Source organism: Calidris pugnax, unplaced genomic scaffold (assembly GCF_001431845.1).
Source record: "Calidris pugnax isolate Ruff unplaced genomic scaffold, ASM143184v1 scaffold30, whole genome shotgun sequence".
Classification (NCBI taxonomy): domain Eukaryota; kingdom Metazoa; phylum Chordata; class Aves; order Charadriiformes; family Scolopacidae; genus Calidris; species Calidris pugnax.
In genome coordinates this window covers 3,554,918-3,572,490 of record NW_015090776.1, presented here as the reverse complement: position 1 = coordinate 3,572,490, position 17,573 = coordinate 3,554,918, and the positions used below count along the sequence as shown (strand labels likewise).

The 17,573-nt window shown below is 38.0% G+C and overlaps 1 long non-coding RNA gene across 3 annotated transcripts in view; it reads right to left on the bottom strand.

Moving 5' to 3' along the window:
- Positions 1-2,633: 2,633 nt before the first annotated feature.
- LOC106891559 overlaps positions 2,634-17,573 on the bottom strand; it is a 34,982-nt gene continuing 20,042 nt past the window's right edge. For 2 of the 3 annotated variants that reach the window (XR_001412719.1, XR_001412721.1), the window contains 2 exons: positions 13,983-14,206; positions 2,634-8,921 (listed from right to left, as the gene is read on the bottom strand). This is a non-coding gene — a long non-coding RNA (uncharacterized LOC106891559). The remainder of the gene's footprint in view (positions 8,922-13,982; positions 14,207-17,573) is intronic. The other variant, XR_001412720.1, reaches the window with a different exon arrangement.

Here is a 17,573-nt window from a genome sequence, read left to right as displayed (position 1 = left end):
GTCTCTGCAAGGGGTGGATGGTCACAAAACCTTTTTTAAAGTGTTTCCTCCTCGTTGGACTAAAAAGGAAACATCTCTGCAGTCTGTCTCCAGGTATTATTGCATCCCTCTGTTCACTTCTACAGCTTTGAAGACTTTGCAACTCTTCTTTAAACCAAACGTGGATTTCTGGAGTATTTTTCTCCCATAGACAAAGTAGCAAATTCTGCAAACCAGTTGCAGGGAACTTGGGGATCTGCTTGTTATCACTGCCTCACACTGAAGAAATGAAATCAGAGACAGAAGTTATGGTTGTATTATAAAAAAAAATGCCAAGAAGTAAAGTAAATGGTCCCTCACTGAGCTTTCTGGAATGTCACCAGAATATAATCGGTGTCCGTGCCAGCCATGTAGGCACACATGGTATGGACGTTACAGTGGTACTCGAGAAAACTGCTCTGCTTATGTAGTTTAAGTCAAATCAGGAACAAAGTAATTTATTGATTTTTTTTTTTTAAATAACAGATAATTAAATGGCAATCACAAAGCTATACATTCAGGATCACTATGACATATATGACAATATGGCAATATGACATATAAACAACATTACTAGACAGCCAATAGTTATTAAAACCCTACAATTTTCTAAAGACCCTTTTATAACTAGTTCCAAAAATGTTCTAAGTGTGAACACACACACACGGAGTCATTTGCACACTCCCACAGATCTAGACCCCCTGCTGTGTGTGCTACCAGCACACATCCCCTCTCCTAGCACTGCGGGGTCTCCTTCTTGCACATCCTCTCTGGGAGATGTGGGTGCTTCATCTTCACGTGTACCTCTGCCACTCCTCACACCCCACTGACCCACATGCTGGTGACAAACACCACCAAGAGTCACCCCTTCCCACACAGTGTGGGTCCCTGTGTCCTGCCCCTGTGTTGTCACCTCATGAGCAGGGTGCTGATATCTCTGTGTCTGGTGGGGAGGGTTGTTTGGGGGGCATCAACATGGACCTGAGAGGGTTGCTGGAAAGGTGACCTCTGCTCATGTCAAACCCAGGCTTACTGCTTTCCTGAAGGACTACACTCTGTGGAAAGGAGTTGTGCTGGAGCAGTTAATGAGGAGCTGCAGCCCATCAGAAGGACCCACACTGAAGAAGTTCATGGAGGACTGTCTCCCATGGGAGTGACACCACGTTGGAGCAGGGGAAGAGTGCAAGTAAGAAGGAGCAGCAGAAACAACTTCCATTCCCTGTTCCCCCTCTGCCACTGGTGGGGAGGAGGTAGAGAAATCAAGAGTGAACTTCAGCCCAGGAAGAAGGGATTGGTTGGAGGAAGGTGTTTTTAGATTTGTTCTTGTTTCTTATTATCCTACTGATTTGTTAATTGGTAATAAATAAAATTAGTTTCCCCACATCAATTTAGGTTTTCCTGTGAAAAAAACAGGTGTGTGATTTCCTTGCCCTTATCTTAACCCATGAACCTTTTGTCGTATCTTCTGTGCCCTATCCAGTTGAGAAGGGGGAATGATAAAGCAGTTTGGTGAGCACCTCACATCCAGCCAAGGTCAGCCTGCCACAGGTTGGCCAAAAATAGAAGATGGAGAGACATATGAAAACAGTAGAGATTTTATTCATGACTTTTTCAACTTTACACGGATAGCAATATATTTTAAAAATGTTATTTACCTGAATGAAAAGAGTTTGGAGTTCTTGCTCTGGCAGAGCTCTATCAACTTCACTTTACTCATGTGGTGCATTTTGTTCATTCTGATACCTTCTTATGTTCTTAAAGTCAAATACGATGTCCCAGGTGGATTACACAACAGTGGTATAATCTGGCATTATTTCTGCCTTCCATCGTGCTACGACTTTAACATATGCAACAAAAAACCCATCTTGGCACTTCTTCTTTCATCTGGCATACTGCCTTAGTGATGCAGAATTAATTTGTTGCCTTTTATGAGTTCTACTTTTCTTTCATGTCTCCCTCATCAACACTGAATCTCTGAAGTTTTGAAATTTGGAAAGAATTCCTCTTTGGGTATATTAGCTTGACATTTTCGAAGTTCAGTCTCATTGTGTTACTCTTTCATCACTCCCAATATTGCTGTGTCCCTTTGCATTCCTTTTCCTTGCCCTTAGGTTTTTTTTCTGTATGTAAGTGATCAAGGACCACAGTGTTCACTGTGCTTCACAGACACAGCAGTTAACAGGTGCTTATGGTATTTCCATCTTCACTGAGCTGAAAACTGCCTTCTCAAAATCCTTTCTAAAATTAATCCTACCAGTGATACTGTTGCATCTTAAAAACAGCTAACTCAGTTGTACTAAATATAGTCCTTTATCAACAAATTTTTTTTTCTTATAGCATACAGTTGACATATATGAAGGTTTTATATGTTCAGCAAAACATATTCTCTGCTTTTCAGTTACAAAGTAAAATAACAAGTTATTACAGGTAGACACTCTTATACCTACACAGGATCCTTAAAATCAATCCTACCTTTTGACTGGGGCTAAGTAGAATTGATAAAAGCTTTCACTGTTTGTGGTACTGTCACGTCTCACTCTCAGGAAAGAGTGGGGGTAAGATTACTCAGATTCGTAAATCCCCAATGGCACAGACTAAGTAAAGTGAGATAAATCTCAAGGACTGTATAGAACATTTATTAGTTTCCTGAAATGTCTTAACAAATCCATGATAATTGGTTAGGCATGTGGCAAATTATGGCAAGTGGTCTGCATTGTGTATACATCAGCTTATCGCAAGCGGTACTTAAGGTCGTCACTTAACAACTCTAACCATTACTTAACTCCAAGAGGAAAGAGAAACTAAGAGAGAGAGAGAAAGGAAAACATACAGAAAAAGACACAGATACAAATATCATAGGTCCTGGTTCCAGCACCTTTTTCAGAGAAAAATCTTCGCAGGTATGGTCTTCTTTCTTGGGAAAAATCTTCCCAGGCACGATCGTCTTCTTTTGTTCTTTTTTTCTGCCAAGGAGCACTTATTTTCCCCTTCTATGTTTGCTGAATTAGTACAATCCACTCCCCTTGCCAAGAACAGCTTCATCCTTCGTCTCAGGTTTCTCCGTTCTCTCAGGTGATGTGCTAACATGATTTGGGCGGAGACACGGGTGCCACAGTCATATAAGTTTAGCATGATCTCTATATTTTTCATGAGCATATGCAGGGTGTGCACTTTCATATGCATTTCACAGATAATGGAGGAAAAGTCACTTATCAGACACAATGGCCTTGAACAGAGAACTGACAGACTCATAACAGAAGTGGTAGAACTATCTTGTCTTCACAAAACAGTCTTCCCACTGCTTTTTAGGTGCCTGTGAGTCTTACAAATTCTTTGAATGTCAGGCCTGCATTATTATTTCCTTGTGAGGGTTTGAGGCATTCCATTGAAGGTTTGGAGGTCAGGGAATTTACAGGCCGTCTCCTACAGGTACTGAAAAGCTTAGTTTTTTATTAGGAAAATTTTCACTGAGTAAAAGGCAATACAACTGTTACATATGACTTCAGCCAACAATACTAAGTAGTCTGTCTTCTGAAAGAGAGAAGGCACCAAAAGAAAGGAACTCCCCTAACTGGGTTATTACTCCAGAGTATGTAGGAAAACACTTCATCTGACAGTACGGGTTTTGTGGGTGTGCTCATAGAAGAGATTCCAGCAAGATCACAGACGAGATGGCAGGCAGTTTCCTGAATACTATGAATAAACCAGAACCAGCAGCAAAAGAGAAGCTGAGCAGCTGTGCTCAGGTACTCAATACTGTTATTCTTTCATGGCAAGATCAATTCTGTAGGCATCTCACTGAAATTATTTCTAGCTGGCTGGCTATATTTTTCCCTAGACTTGTCTGATAAGTGATTTTCCTTCCTAGAGATACATTTCAAGTTTATCATTGTAAATTTAGGATAATGGCTTAGTACAGGCTTCACAAAAATCAGTAACTGTTGCTTACGAGAAAAAAGTTATATTTCTCTTCTTTTAGAGGTGCTGAAAGTACTGTAGTAGAATCTAATCTTTCAAAATTTGCTGGTTTTCTGTGCATTTTTCTTTTTTTATTGGAATTAGTATTCCCTCTTGTTCTCGGATGCCTTCACAGAAGACTACAAAGAACCTTTGATGGGTTATTTCCATTTCTCAGTCTGTCTCATCTACTGCTATGTAAAAATAATGTCTGAAAGACAGCCCGGTAGAAACATGGTTAGTCTTCCGATTATTTCTGTTAATATGTACAACCCTTGTCATCAAATTGGATGTTAATAGAAGCAAAGAAAAATCCATGTGTGTGGCCAAATTCCTAACAAAGGTGAATCCAACCAGTGGACCACACTTAACTTTGGTATGAGCTGAAGACTGAGTTCAGTGTTTTTCTGGAAACACAGGTGCTAGTGCTTCGTCATAAATCCCTTTTACCCAGTGGTGAGAGAGAGGTAGTGGGATTATTGTTAGTAGCAGCAGATGGCACTTTTGACTATTTTAAAGCAGAAGTACTACAGATGTAATTGAGAAAAACTGTGTGGACTTCACTTTTTTTTTGGTCACATGTAATTTTGAAGAGTTTTGTCAGGTGACTGTGACTGTGAGAAACAGTGATTATGGTTATTGGTTACTTCTAGCTCTAAGGTGGTCCCTTTGCTCAATTCTGATACTATGAAGAGAGCTACAAAGGAAGGACAGGCAATTCTGGACTTCTTTAAGGAATGTCTTAAGTTGCTGTGCTGTTTCAAGCAGACCAGAAAAGGCACACAGATTCAAATTTCTTCTTTTGCTCCTCCCCCTGACAGTCCAAATTCATCATTTCTTATGGTTTTCAACAGTAAAGATTGTGTCAAAATGTATTAATCCAACATCTCTTTACATCTCAGGCTGAACTGTGACTACAAATGTTTCAGAAAATGTCTTTTGTAGATAGGAATTTAGGAAGATAGTCCACAGTCCATGAAAATGTTAATGTAAAATGGTTCAAGGGTCTTATCTGGGAAGAGGCCCATAAAAGGCTGGAAAAAAGGTGTTAATGAAACATCATTAATTTTCTCCTTTCAAAAAAAAATCAAGCCAAATATTTACTTTCACATTAGATAAAGCACTTTCAATCCAAAATTCAGCTATTATTATTATTGTTGTTGTTATTTTAATCAGTCACCTGGCATGTACTTTGTCCAAGTACAAAGCTACACTGCCCTAAGATCAGTCCAGAGAACGCACTGAGGATTTAAGACTTACTTGTTCTTGCTTTCTGTCCTGCTTAATTAGGTGTGCAAAGAAGAACTGACAGCTTGTAAATACATGACTAAGAGCATGCACTTTTCTTCCAGCTTACTCACTTGTACATGCTAGTAAATGTTATGCCCCAGAAAGCACAGGTCAGATCGTGTAATGTATGTCTGCATGTGCCTGAGAGAGGGAAAGCAAGACAGATAACTCTCTCAGGAATATAAGCGAGCATTTTATGTTCCATTAGTCTCCTTGATTTTTGTCTCACATCCTCCAAGAGAAACAGACTTTGATACTGTACCTATACTGACTTATATCCCGTTATACAGAGAAACCTGAGAAATAAATTGGCAGGCTTTTGCCCATCCCTCAGTCCACTCAGTGCTGAGCTGCTTTACTCAGTGTAACTCAATAACTGAAACAAATCAGAGCCTACAAAAATTGGCAAACAAATTTCAATATTAAATATTTCCCTTTTTAAAAAAAAAATAAAAATTAAATTCCTTCCATACCAACTCTAGATCAGAAAACTATGAAGCATCCTTATGGCTCTCTTATATTTGTTTACTAATGTCAGTGACTGTTTACATCTTCTCAGGGGAGTAAAAAAAAAGTATTTTGTTATTTTATGATGTCTAAATGAAGCACAAAATTGGTACATCTGTCCTTTTATATCCTTTTTTGGCTAAAAACTGTTAAACTAATAGAGTTGGATAAAAACAGTTTTGGATAAAAATTGTTAAACTAATAGAGTTTAACAGCCTGCAGAGCAAATAAAAGATATTGGAATCTATCCTTAAAGCTGGTATTTGTTGCCAGCATTTCCAGACCTGTCAGTATATAAGGAAATAAACATAGTTTCACATTGCTGCATTTTAATACAGTTTGTGGTTAATTAGGTTACCAGTGTCACTGACAAGGCTAAATACTGCCACTTTAGCAATTTTTTTTTCTGTGTAAATGACCACCCTGAGTATTTGTGTTTTTAGAAAACTATCTCTTTTCTTTTCTTAAGTGCAAGGTTTGTAACATAATCTGAGGATGGAAATTGCTTTAGACTTTTTTGCACAAACTATATGCAAGTGTATGGAAATGTCAGCACTTTTTTTATCTTTACTGTAAATCGTCAAAAAACAGCTCTGTATTCTCAATGCATGGGTGCAAGAAAAGATCAGTTTGTGGCTGTGGTACCACAGGCTCAGTTAAAAATCCCAAGGTTTCCAGTAATTACTGCATCTGAGTCAGGATACATTTGGGTTAGTCTACACAGACGTATGGGTAGAATTGAAATAAATGCTACTTTTCAAAATCTATTTTATCCTTTACTTCAGTACTCTGCCATGTTCAATTGCTCTGTGGAAACTATGATATAATGATATATTTGAAAGAACAAAGAAAGCATTAGCTGCATTTTTATCTGGATGCTACATATGCTATCTATCTGAAATACTGAGAGCAATTGAGAATTTTAAAGACTTCTGAATTAAAACTAGCTATCTCCTGGTCTTAAATCTTCCACTAAAATTTTAAGCTGTCTTGTATACAAACATTTGTTGAGTGCTGTTTTTTGTTAGCTCATAATACCAGTCTCCAGAGAGAAGAATCAATCCAGAAGGTGATGTCTCGCAGAACATTCTACCTAACAAAACTACAGCATATCCATTCAGATCAAGAGAGTCAAGTTTTTCTTTCCCCATAACTTTGGTAACACAGTAAATTTAAAAATATAACAGCAGTATTTTCTCTTCTCTGAATCCACACATTTATTTTGTACAGCCTAAAAAATGCATCCTGAAGAGACTGCATTGTCCTGAAATTTCTTTGTGTAAGAATTTACAAAGTGTAAATAAACATTTTACCACAGTCCTTCTCTTCCATGGAGAAACCCACCAGAAAAGAGATGCTTCATATCAAGTAAGTTTAAAAGTCTCTCAATATAAGGACTGCAAAAAGGCCAAAAGAGAAGTTTCTGACACAGCATTACTTGTTGCGACCTGTGATTTATAGAAAAACTTGAGCAAGATACGGTACACCACTGGTGGTTCAAAGTCCTGTCCAACCTGACCTTGAACTTTTCCAGGGAGGGACCATTCACAACTTCTCTGGGCAACCTGTTTCCGTGTCTCACCACCCTCATTGTAAAAAAAAGTCTTCCTTATGTCCAGTCTAAATTGGCCCTCTTTCACTTAAAACCATTGGCCCTTGTCTTGTCACTAGAGGCCCTGTTAAAATGTCTTTCTCAGCCTTTCTTAGAAGTCCCCTTTATATACTCACAGGCCACAAGATGATCTCTCTGGAGCCTTCTCTTCTCCAGGCTGAATAGCCCCAACTCTCTCAGTCAACAGTCATGGCACTGAGTACTCATGAATGAATTTTAAAAGGGCATAGAAATAGATCTATACTTGCAACTGTACTGAATCGTTCAAATTCTGTTATTGAAAGAATAAGACTGAGCACCAGCATTTGAATAACTCAAACACATGAACAATGTTTTACCCAAACACAACTTTTGTCAGCTTAAAGAAGAAAATAAATGTTTTGTTCTTCCCTGTTCCAGGTTTCCCACTGCCAAATTTCACATCTCGGTGGGACATGTTACCAATGAAAGAAACACTACTTTGTCTCCTAGTTCTGTGTACGTTGGAGTCTTCAGGATGGCAGAGGCAGGAGGCATTGGCAGTAAACGTTTCCAGTGACAGCCTTTCCAAACCTCTGCAGCCTTCCAGTTCTACACACACAGGTTATAACCCTGCTTCTAACTGCTGCGTGGGAATACAGATGATGCAGTTAGTGGAAGAAGACTCCCCCAGTAACAGCTGAGTATTTATTTGGCAGTGGCCACTACAGCTTTGGCAGGGAAAATTTATTTGCTATTGATTTAGGTAGAAACATAATTTCATCTTTAAAGTGAAGTGAAAATTTGTATGTATAGTCTAATAACTGAGTGTCCTAATTCTGACCAGTGAGTAGTGCAAATCTTGAGGATTTAGTCTTCATAGTCTGGGTCTCTCCCTCACCCTGCTAGCATACATTAACATCTATTGATACATAAATAGATTTCACTTATTAAAAGGCTGCCCTATGGTCTTATGGCATACGTTTCCATTTTTGTAGCAGATGGTACTCCTTGTTACTGATGCTGATCACATTTTTTTTTCTAGTAGAAAATGTAGCACTATTGACATAACAACAAATTTAATATGTGAAAATAAAATGAGTTCTTGCATTCTGCAGAAGAGAGAGAGACCCAGGAGACGTGGTTTAGTCTGACAAGGTACAAAATCAGGTACACTTTTTTTTACAGTTATATTGCCAAAAATATTTAAACATATCTTTCATCTTCAAATCTTAACTTCTCCCCACAATTCCTTTCCAAAGGCAAGTTATCAGAGACAATCACTTTGGGAATCCACCTTATCTTTCTAATCTTCCCCCCGCCCCATAAATGATGCATTTATTCTCTAAATCAAACAAAAGATCAAGCTTTTCTTTTTCCATTTACATGGGCAGTATTTCAAGTGGACCTGTGGCTTCCCACTGCCTTCATCGTAGAGCTGTCTTTTGTGGGCTATGCCTACATTTAGGTATTTCAAACTTACATAGAAGAAAAAGGTATAAATCAGAACTTCACAGAAGCCAGAAGATAGCAGTTTACATCCGAGATGTTAAGACAAGTCCAGAGAGTATCAATTTACCTGTAAAAAATTAAGACAGTTGACTGTACTCTGTGGTGCCAGGGATCAGCTATTGTAGTTTTAACATCTTTTAACTACTGCTTCCTCTGCTGCTAGATGGAGGGATGTTTTTCTGTAGGAATAGTGCTTCAAGGGACAGTTGTCATGTAAAGAAAAGGGAAAGTGCTGTCCTTCTGTTTCTGTCCACCTGTCCAGAATCCTCTCTACTATCTCTGGAAAATTTGCCAGCAGAGCTGCAAAGCTGAGAGCCAGCTCTGCCCAGATAAACTCTGCCAGAGGAAAACAGCAATCTACTATTGCTTTCTCTCAAAGTACTCTTTGTTACTGAGAATGGGAAGCTTTTATTCCATCACTTTTCTCTAATGCCTGTTCCACTAGTTACTTATCTTGAATTAGAAATTGTAAGATCCGACAAAAAACTAAGGAAGTACTCCATTTGGAAATTAAATTCCTCTTAAAAGGGAGGGCAGATCCCCAACGGTTTCCCTTTTAAAATCTGTAAAATCTCTCTCTCAAAAAAAAAAGTTGATTTTTCCATCAAGATAGTCTTGTTACATGCAGCAGTAGCTGGAGAAAAGTAGTCTATATAGAATTATTGTGCTTTATGTGCCATAAATGCATAGAGGTTCCAGGAGAAGTTTCCTTTTGTATCTCATCTTGTAAAGTTCAATTATTCTTCCCCCATCATCATTATCCCTTTCATTAAGTTTTACTGCAAAAGTATCTTGTAAAACAGGTCCTAAAATTTTTGTTAGGGATGGATTTTACTGTTGAACTGATTTAGTCACACGCATGCTCTGCATCAGCAAAGCTAAATCAAATCCATTCCAGGGGAGACTGATCACTTTTTGAACCTGTTAACATGGTTATCTTCAAGATAAATTTGTTTACTTTCCTAAAGTTCTTTCATGGGCACAACCTGGCTATGATTAGTTAGCTAAGTACCCTTTTCAGTTGATGCACAATCTTTTTTATTTTACAGTGTGCAACAGTTTTGTGTGCATGCCCTAATTCTGTCCAAATTACTTCATGCTACTAATTTCTACCTTCATTTAAACTCTTACATGTTTGTTTTTCAATTAGCTGTTATTGTATTTAAATGCCTTGCACTGGCATCTGTATTTTCCTTTCAGGTTATTTTAGATTCTAGATTTTTCTCCAGGGTCTCAGTTTCCTTTGTGCACACTGACAGAGTCTGGTTTTGCATTCCTTATAGAGCGTTTCCTTTGCTTCCAATGTTAGTTTAAGTGCCTTCTGTCAAAGCTTTTTGATCTTTTCCAGCTTCATACAGTCTTCATATAATATCCTAAAAAGAAAAGCTCAGAATGTTCCAAATAAGGCTTTGCAATTACTTTACATGTGAATATTTAACTTCTGATTTATACATCTCGCTTCTAAAGACATAACACATGCCAGGACAGGCCAAGACTCTGTTTACCTTCTTGCTGCTACCAGACATTGTGCAGATGGCTAATGCATTATCCTTAATCACTCTCAGTTCTTGCTACTGCTCTGTTTTGCAGATGAGAATTCTTATTTGTGCTGTACAATTTGCATCATGTGGTTCTGGTCTCAGTCTCCACTTTACCTTACAAAAGGGATAATCATATCCTATTGAATTAGACTAGAATTTAGGACCGTGGCATAGGGATGCTTTGCAGGATGGTTGCTTCCTTAGAACTGCAAGAAAAAATTGCAAATGCTGTTTCTGCATTTTATATTCTCTATTTTTTATCCCCTTTTTTCATTCAGGGAAATAGGATGAGTCACTTCAGCAGATGACTCAGAAATCAAGTGGCTAGAGATGTTTGGGAATGTATTCTATATCCAGTAATATAGAACACAGATATTTTATAGCTAATAATGGGCCTTATTAGACCAAGTAGTGCCAGAGGCCAGGAGTCCACAGTATATTTACAAGGCCAAAAGATAGTTGACAGGGTGTGAAGAATAAAGAAGCCTGGCTGGAGTGTCTGAGTTCGTGCCCCCTATAGCATTCCCTGTCCTGTATGATTTAATATTACATTTGTACACACAGCAGCTATCACAACATCTTTGTTCCCCTCCTCACAACATATTTGCTAACACAGAAGGATATCAAACATGGATTCAAGTAATACTCTGAACAAGCCAAATTCTGAACTTGAGGTCCCTAAATACTCTCCCTTAAAGAGCCCCTTGAGGAGCCCTGTAGCTACTGTGGCCATGACAGAATTGAGTGACTGCTTGTTATTTGTGTGCCAAAAATAATTCCAGAATTTCAGTTCCCAAACCCATTTGCTTGTCAGTGTGGTTGCAGTTCCTCTGACTGAGGGGGGTAGGCAGGAAGCAAGAGCAGCTCAAGAACAAAAAGGGAGAATAGGTGAATCTTCCTGTTTAAATGGCAGCCTGCTAATTTGTACCTCCCTTTCACAAACACCAACATCACTAGAAGAAATCTTCATTTCCACTTGAGTTGAGAAGGAACAAAACAAACCATTTAGGAACAGCATGTGAATTGGCTGAGCTGTTAGGTCACAAAAGTGTTCTGTTTGCAAAACATCCATTCAGAACCTCATTATCCAAAATGAGCTCCACCTGCACTCCATTATCACAGATTTTTTTTCTTTTTTTTTCCCTTTTTCTTTTTTTTTTCTTTTGTCTATTTTTCCTTTCTTATTTTGTCTTTTTTTCTTTCTCTTTCTCTTTTTCCTGTTTTCTTCTTTCTTTTTTCTTTTGTCTATTTTTCCTTTCTTAGTTTGTCTTTTTTTCTTTCTCTTTCTCTTTTTCCTTTTTTCTTCTTTCTTTTTTCTTTTGTCTTTTGTCTTTTGTCTTTTGTCTTTTGTCTTTTTTCATATTTTTTTTACGTGTAAAACTATTACACCTTATCTAGAAGAAAGTCTGTGAAACTGTAGGCAATAGTGTTAGATGGGCAAGTTTAAATTAAGTTTTAGCTTGGTGGATGAATCATGTAATTGAGAGTAAAAAAGCTGTACATAAAATACTGCATCATTATAAGTAATAGGGTCAGAGACACATTTGCTGTCTAAGTGCCTGACCTTGCTCGGCTCTCAGGCTATAGAGACTTTTATAAGTGGAATGTATTATTAAAGTTTTTGCCAGGAGACAAAAATACTTTCTCTGTTCTATTTAATGAGAAACCGATTCGTTTCCTCTGATTCTTTAAGTACAGGACAGTGAACAGGAACACTGAAAGACAGGAACCCCAAGGGGCAAGTACGACTCCCTCTTTGAGCAAGTCATTGTTATCCTGGAAATTTTGAAGTACAGAAGGTGGATATTTTGAATTTTAACAAATAGTCTATTAATGAAAATCATCAGCTTTCCTCTCATCTCACCTCATACCAAACACTTGTAGAGATGCTTAAGACATTGTTGTGAGAGACTGAAAGTATTTTCATTAGCCCTGTCCTCTGACTCTGTGTTTTCCAACCAGCTTTCCTGCCAACAAGGTACCCAGACCCAAAAGACTGTTTTAATGTTAGTACACTAAATGTACTGGAGAATATACTTGTCTTTCAACTTTTCGCTTATTGCTACCCCCAGGAATTTTGTCTGTTACAGTGCTTTACTCCTACTCATTCATACTGTTTACAAACAGGTCACGCTGTTTTCATGAAAACAAAGCCAGTTAAGACAGTCTCTAAGGTTTCAGAGCAGCACCTACACACTGCAAGACTTAAACATTCCCTTAAGATTTTTTAGAAATGTCATGTGATATTTTTGTATTCCACTTAAGCCATCAGAACCAATTTCAATTTCACATCCCATGTCAAGGTCATTCATTCCCTTTGAAAAATTATTCCACATAACCCTCCAATCTATGCATGAAGCACTGTACCCTGAAAAAATGGAGATGTCCTGATTTTGTTCAGCACTTGAATGAAACCAAGGCCTCTCGGGAGGAACGGAAAAGTAGTCAACAGGCTAGTAATCTGGTCACACAGATTGCAAGTGAGACCCATGTCTACGTTCTACCTGATTAACACTACAGGCTGAAGTATAATTTCATATATCCCTGATGACTCTCTGGTTACCAAGCTATTAGGTATTCTCTGATCATGAAGTCATACAGGGAGCCCTTCCAAGATTTTTCATTGTACAAGTTTAGTCAGAGCCAGTGCATTCCCACTGAGACATCTCAGTCTTAGATAAACAATCATTTTATGGAAGCCATCACCATACTGACAAAGGATTCCTCTGCAGCTCAACTTGAATGTAATCACACCCGAAGGCCTTGTGTAAGTGAGGGAAAGAGACTGCTCTCAGAGATGTACAGGCATTGGCTACACAGTTTACTGAGGACTTCTGATTATTAGCAAAAACACTTAAATTGTTTTCCTTAAACCTGGAGTCATAACTAATACTTGTTACTTTGCTAATAAGATTTTTACCCTAGTCTGTCTGAACCACTTATGTTACATATGCAGAACTTCATTAACACAGGTTCACTTTAAACCTGCCAATCAATGCAAGTCACATAAAATTATGCATGGTCGTTTATGTATTTGGATTATGGCCACCACCAAATGAAAAAATATTCTACTTCAAAGCAGAGGTGACCCATGACATAGAATAATACCAAAAGAGCCAAAGGGTTTATTAAATATGACATCTAAATTTTCTGTCAAGCTTATAAAATAAGACTCTTCTGCAGTACTACTCTGGGCATTAAAGTAATAGTAGTGCTTCTTTAATGCCCAGAGCATTAAAGAAGCACTACTGCAAGATGTAGTGCTTTGAGCCACTGCTGTAAAAATACTGGTTTTAATATAAATTGCGAGAAGCTAGTTCTTATTTTGCCACACAGTCATGTAGTTATCATGGACCACACTGAAAAGCTGTTGCACTTATGAAGTCTGGGAAGATGGCTAAAACACATAATTAGAAGGTACTTAATCTGAAAGCAAGAGGTTAATCTTGCAGCTTTAAGCATTGTGTCACTGATTTAAAACATTGCAACAATAAAAGATACAACCTTGCAAAGTGCCAAGCTCATTAGCCTCCTAACAGTGGCTCAATTGTTTAATGGCTATGCAAAGTGAAAAACAAGCGTACCACCTGCTCTACTCATCCACTCCAAGGTTCTAGAAACATGTTTGACATCAAGCAGACTCCGCGGTTATGGATTCTTCTCTGCAGTAAGGTAGTGAGACAGAATAAAAGTCTAACCCAGACCAAACTACCCTTGAATCTGGATGTCTTTTGTCCCTTCTAGCATGGTGTTATTCTTGCGTGATGAGCCGCGTCACAGCAGTTCCTGTTGCTTCGCTGGGTTAAATTACCTGACAGGAAAGGAGAAATGCACGTGGAATGGGCAGTGGTCTGTACCTCTTTTCAAAAGCCTCAATCACTCTAAGATTCCACCCCAAGAGCAGTCCTAGGAAATCTTAATTAAAATATTGTTGCACGCATAAAGAAAAACTCTGTAGATAACATGAAGTTCTGGCTTCAGTCACATTCATCTTCTAACTGCCTAAGAGCCCAGATTTCTACTTGCTACAGGAAAATCTCATTAATAACACAAAGAAAATTATTATACAGAAAAAGATGCTCCTAGTACTTACTGCTTTGCTTTATTGCTATGCCTAGCACTAAACCTCGAGAGGTTTCTCTGTATCCCAAGGTTGACAGCTCTGGTCTTCCTCAAGGGTTTGGGAAGGGGAGGATTACCATGTGCAATTTACCACCCTCAGGCACTTTCTAGGAAGATTATTATGCCTATGGTGAAGATTTTGTTCTCTTCAGACTTGGGGTCTGCCTAAGTCTTTTTACTAGTAGTGGTATTGGTTTTTACTAGTAATGGTAAAAATCATATCTATTTGGGTTATGAACTGGTGAATAAGTTTCACTGCCTAATTTCAACTCATAACCCTTTTATGAAAAGCTGAGCTTTCACCATGCAGTTCAGCACACTGATCCTGTGATAATCTAAATGTTTCAGTGACTTTAAATTGGTGGTTTTTTCAAGATTTTAATTTCAGTATCTCAAGCGAGCCAGATACTTAGTTGGTTTAATCCATGTATTTCTGTCAAAGTCAATTAATCTGATATAGTACCAGTGCAGGATTGTATCCACTACATTTCTATCAACCTGTGATCAGGAAAAAACGGCAACTATTTTTGCTGAGGATGGAGATAAGAGATTCATTGAAAAGGCTTTCTATTTTTAACTGTGGCTCTCTTATTTTCTTCCCTCTTCATGGCTAAGTTTTATGAGCTGCTGGATCTGTCAGTGGAAATGACAGATTTCTAACTCAGTCTCTGTTAATTTCTTGAGATAGCTGAATGCATAAAATAATGCATGTAAGTACAAAAATTATAGATTTAGAAAGTTTGATTGCTATGCTTTTCCCATTCTAATTTCTTTTTCTACCATTCCTGCAGCATGTATGTTCTACGTATCAATTTTCATACTCTTTAATAACTACTGTAATACCTTAATGTTGACATCTGATAGAGGCTCTGTTTGCCTAGGTTCCTTACAAAAGGAACATTTCAATTGGCAATTTGCTCTCTTTGTCAGTTTACAAATAAATTGGATTTTTTAATTAAACAAATAGCTACTTTTTATGTGAAACTGTTGATAGCAGAGATAAGAGTTTAGGTGGCTATATTAATTGTACTCAGCAAAAGCAGCTTCCTGGAAGTAGCTGGAATCTTTTTCTCCAGTAGAAGGTTACAACACAAATACATGTGTTAGCCTTGATACCATGAAGAGGCCACATTAATTCTAAAGCAATTACTGTGAAAGTCAAGTAAATACATAGTTGTGTGAATCAAAGATATAGCTGTCCTGCTTGAAACAATTAATTTGTCCATGTTAGCTTTCTAACACTTCCTTTGAGAAATTATAACATAAATTAAATGATTGTTATCTTATTCTGTTAATAAGGATATTAACAGGTCTATACAGGTATAGGCAGGTCTACCTGGTTTAGAAAAGCAGCACAAATATTTCAGATCAGAAGGGAAATCAGAATAGTCACACTTCTGCTGAAGATGGAGACAAGACAACCATTGCAAAGAGATTATTATTGTTTGTAACAATCTTACTTTTCTTTTATAGTTAGTCATTCCTATACAGTTGGCTCCTCACAAGAAGCCTCAGTTTCCACTCTGCTGTCCCATTCCCCCAAACCAACAAATCCTAATGAACAGCCTACTCATGGTAGAAATGTTTGAATGAGAAACTGGGAATGTTTCAGGATGGTCAGATGGTTCTTCTAATGTAGCACAGGGAATGCTACAAGATTACTGGAGGGCATTATTTGTCAAGTTATACCAATGAAGAGAAAAAAAAAATTGTAATGTTGAAGTTGATCCAAAAAAATAGCTTGAAAAATATATTTATGTTATGAACAGCGATCTGGCTTTAACCTTATTGAAGTTCAGTGTAATGTAATGTACAGGCTCCATTACATGTTCTAAACCCTGGGCTATGAAACTGCCTACAACAAAACCAAAACACTGCAGAAAATAGGGAACAGCATGCTTTTATTTAAGCATTAAATCCTTTCTGAATGGAGACGAAGTGGTTAAAACATTTTCATAACTTCCAGAAAATGTCTCTGTGACTAGAAAGATATGGCTGTTTAAAAAAAAAAAAAGGTTTTGGAGAACAGATTTATTTAAAAACTACAGAACGTGAAATTAAAATGATGAGTGTCATGGTAACTCTATCCTGTCATTTTGGTTTGTTCCTTGTTTTTTCCAAAAGCCCCAGTCTCCCGACTGTCAATGCTGCTTGCCTGCTGTTCACTGCCTGCTGTTCACTGCCTGCTGTCCTTCAGAGAGAATTCTTTTGCCAAATCTTACCAGAAGGAACTTGGACATCATTGACCCAAGACGGAGCCAGGTAAATGCAAACTGTAGCAACCTCCTTTCCCACAATCCAGGAAGCCACCACAAACACTGTCACAATGACTAGGTACATGTTTTCATGTGACATTCCATTAGCTCACGTACTTGCCAAGTGCGCTGCTATTCAAGGTCATTCTCATGACCTGTGGTATTGGCTTCTTATAGTATCAGGTACTGTGAATTGGGAAACCTCAAAATAATAGCACGTTACAACCAAAGCTGGGACTTGAAGGAAAGTCTAGATAAAAGCTATAGACCATGAAGTCATGAGAGGCTGAATTTTTGGCAGTGCAAATGAGACACGGTAGTGGGTCCACAAAGACAGGTGAACAAGATATAGTAGTAAACTCTAGTTGTATCATTTTCTGGAATATAGTTGAAACAAAGATTCCAGGAGACCAAAACTTGCTCCAGAGAGGGGCTGCTTTCTGGATCATGTTTGATCCAATTTAGTGCAAAACCAACAAAAAGCAGATCAAAGAATGGCCATTTGACTCACAGGTTTTTCTCTTTAAAGATTTTCTTATATATATTGTGTATTATATACCCACAGCATAACACGGAAAAGCACAAAGTAGATGAATATGTAGGAACCCTTTCTGTGAATTGCAATGTTCTCTCAGAGGATCAGATGTTTCCCAGCCATAAGATGCCCATCAGTAATACTAGACCTCTTAATGAAACGCGCCTAGTTTTAAGTTTCCCTGTAGAAACCAGCTCAGCACAACTCTGATCAATCCTTATAAACCCCCTAAGGGTCTGCACCTCTCCATTAAAAAATCTCTACGG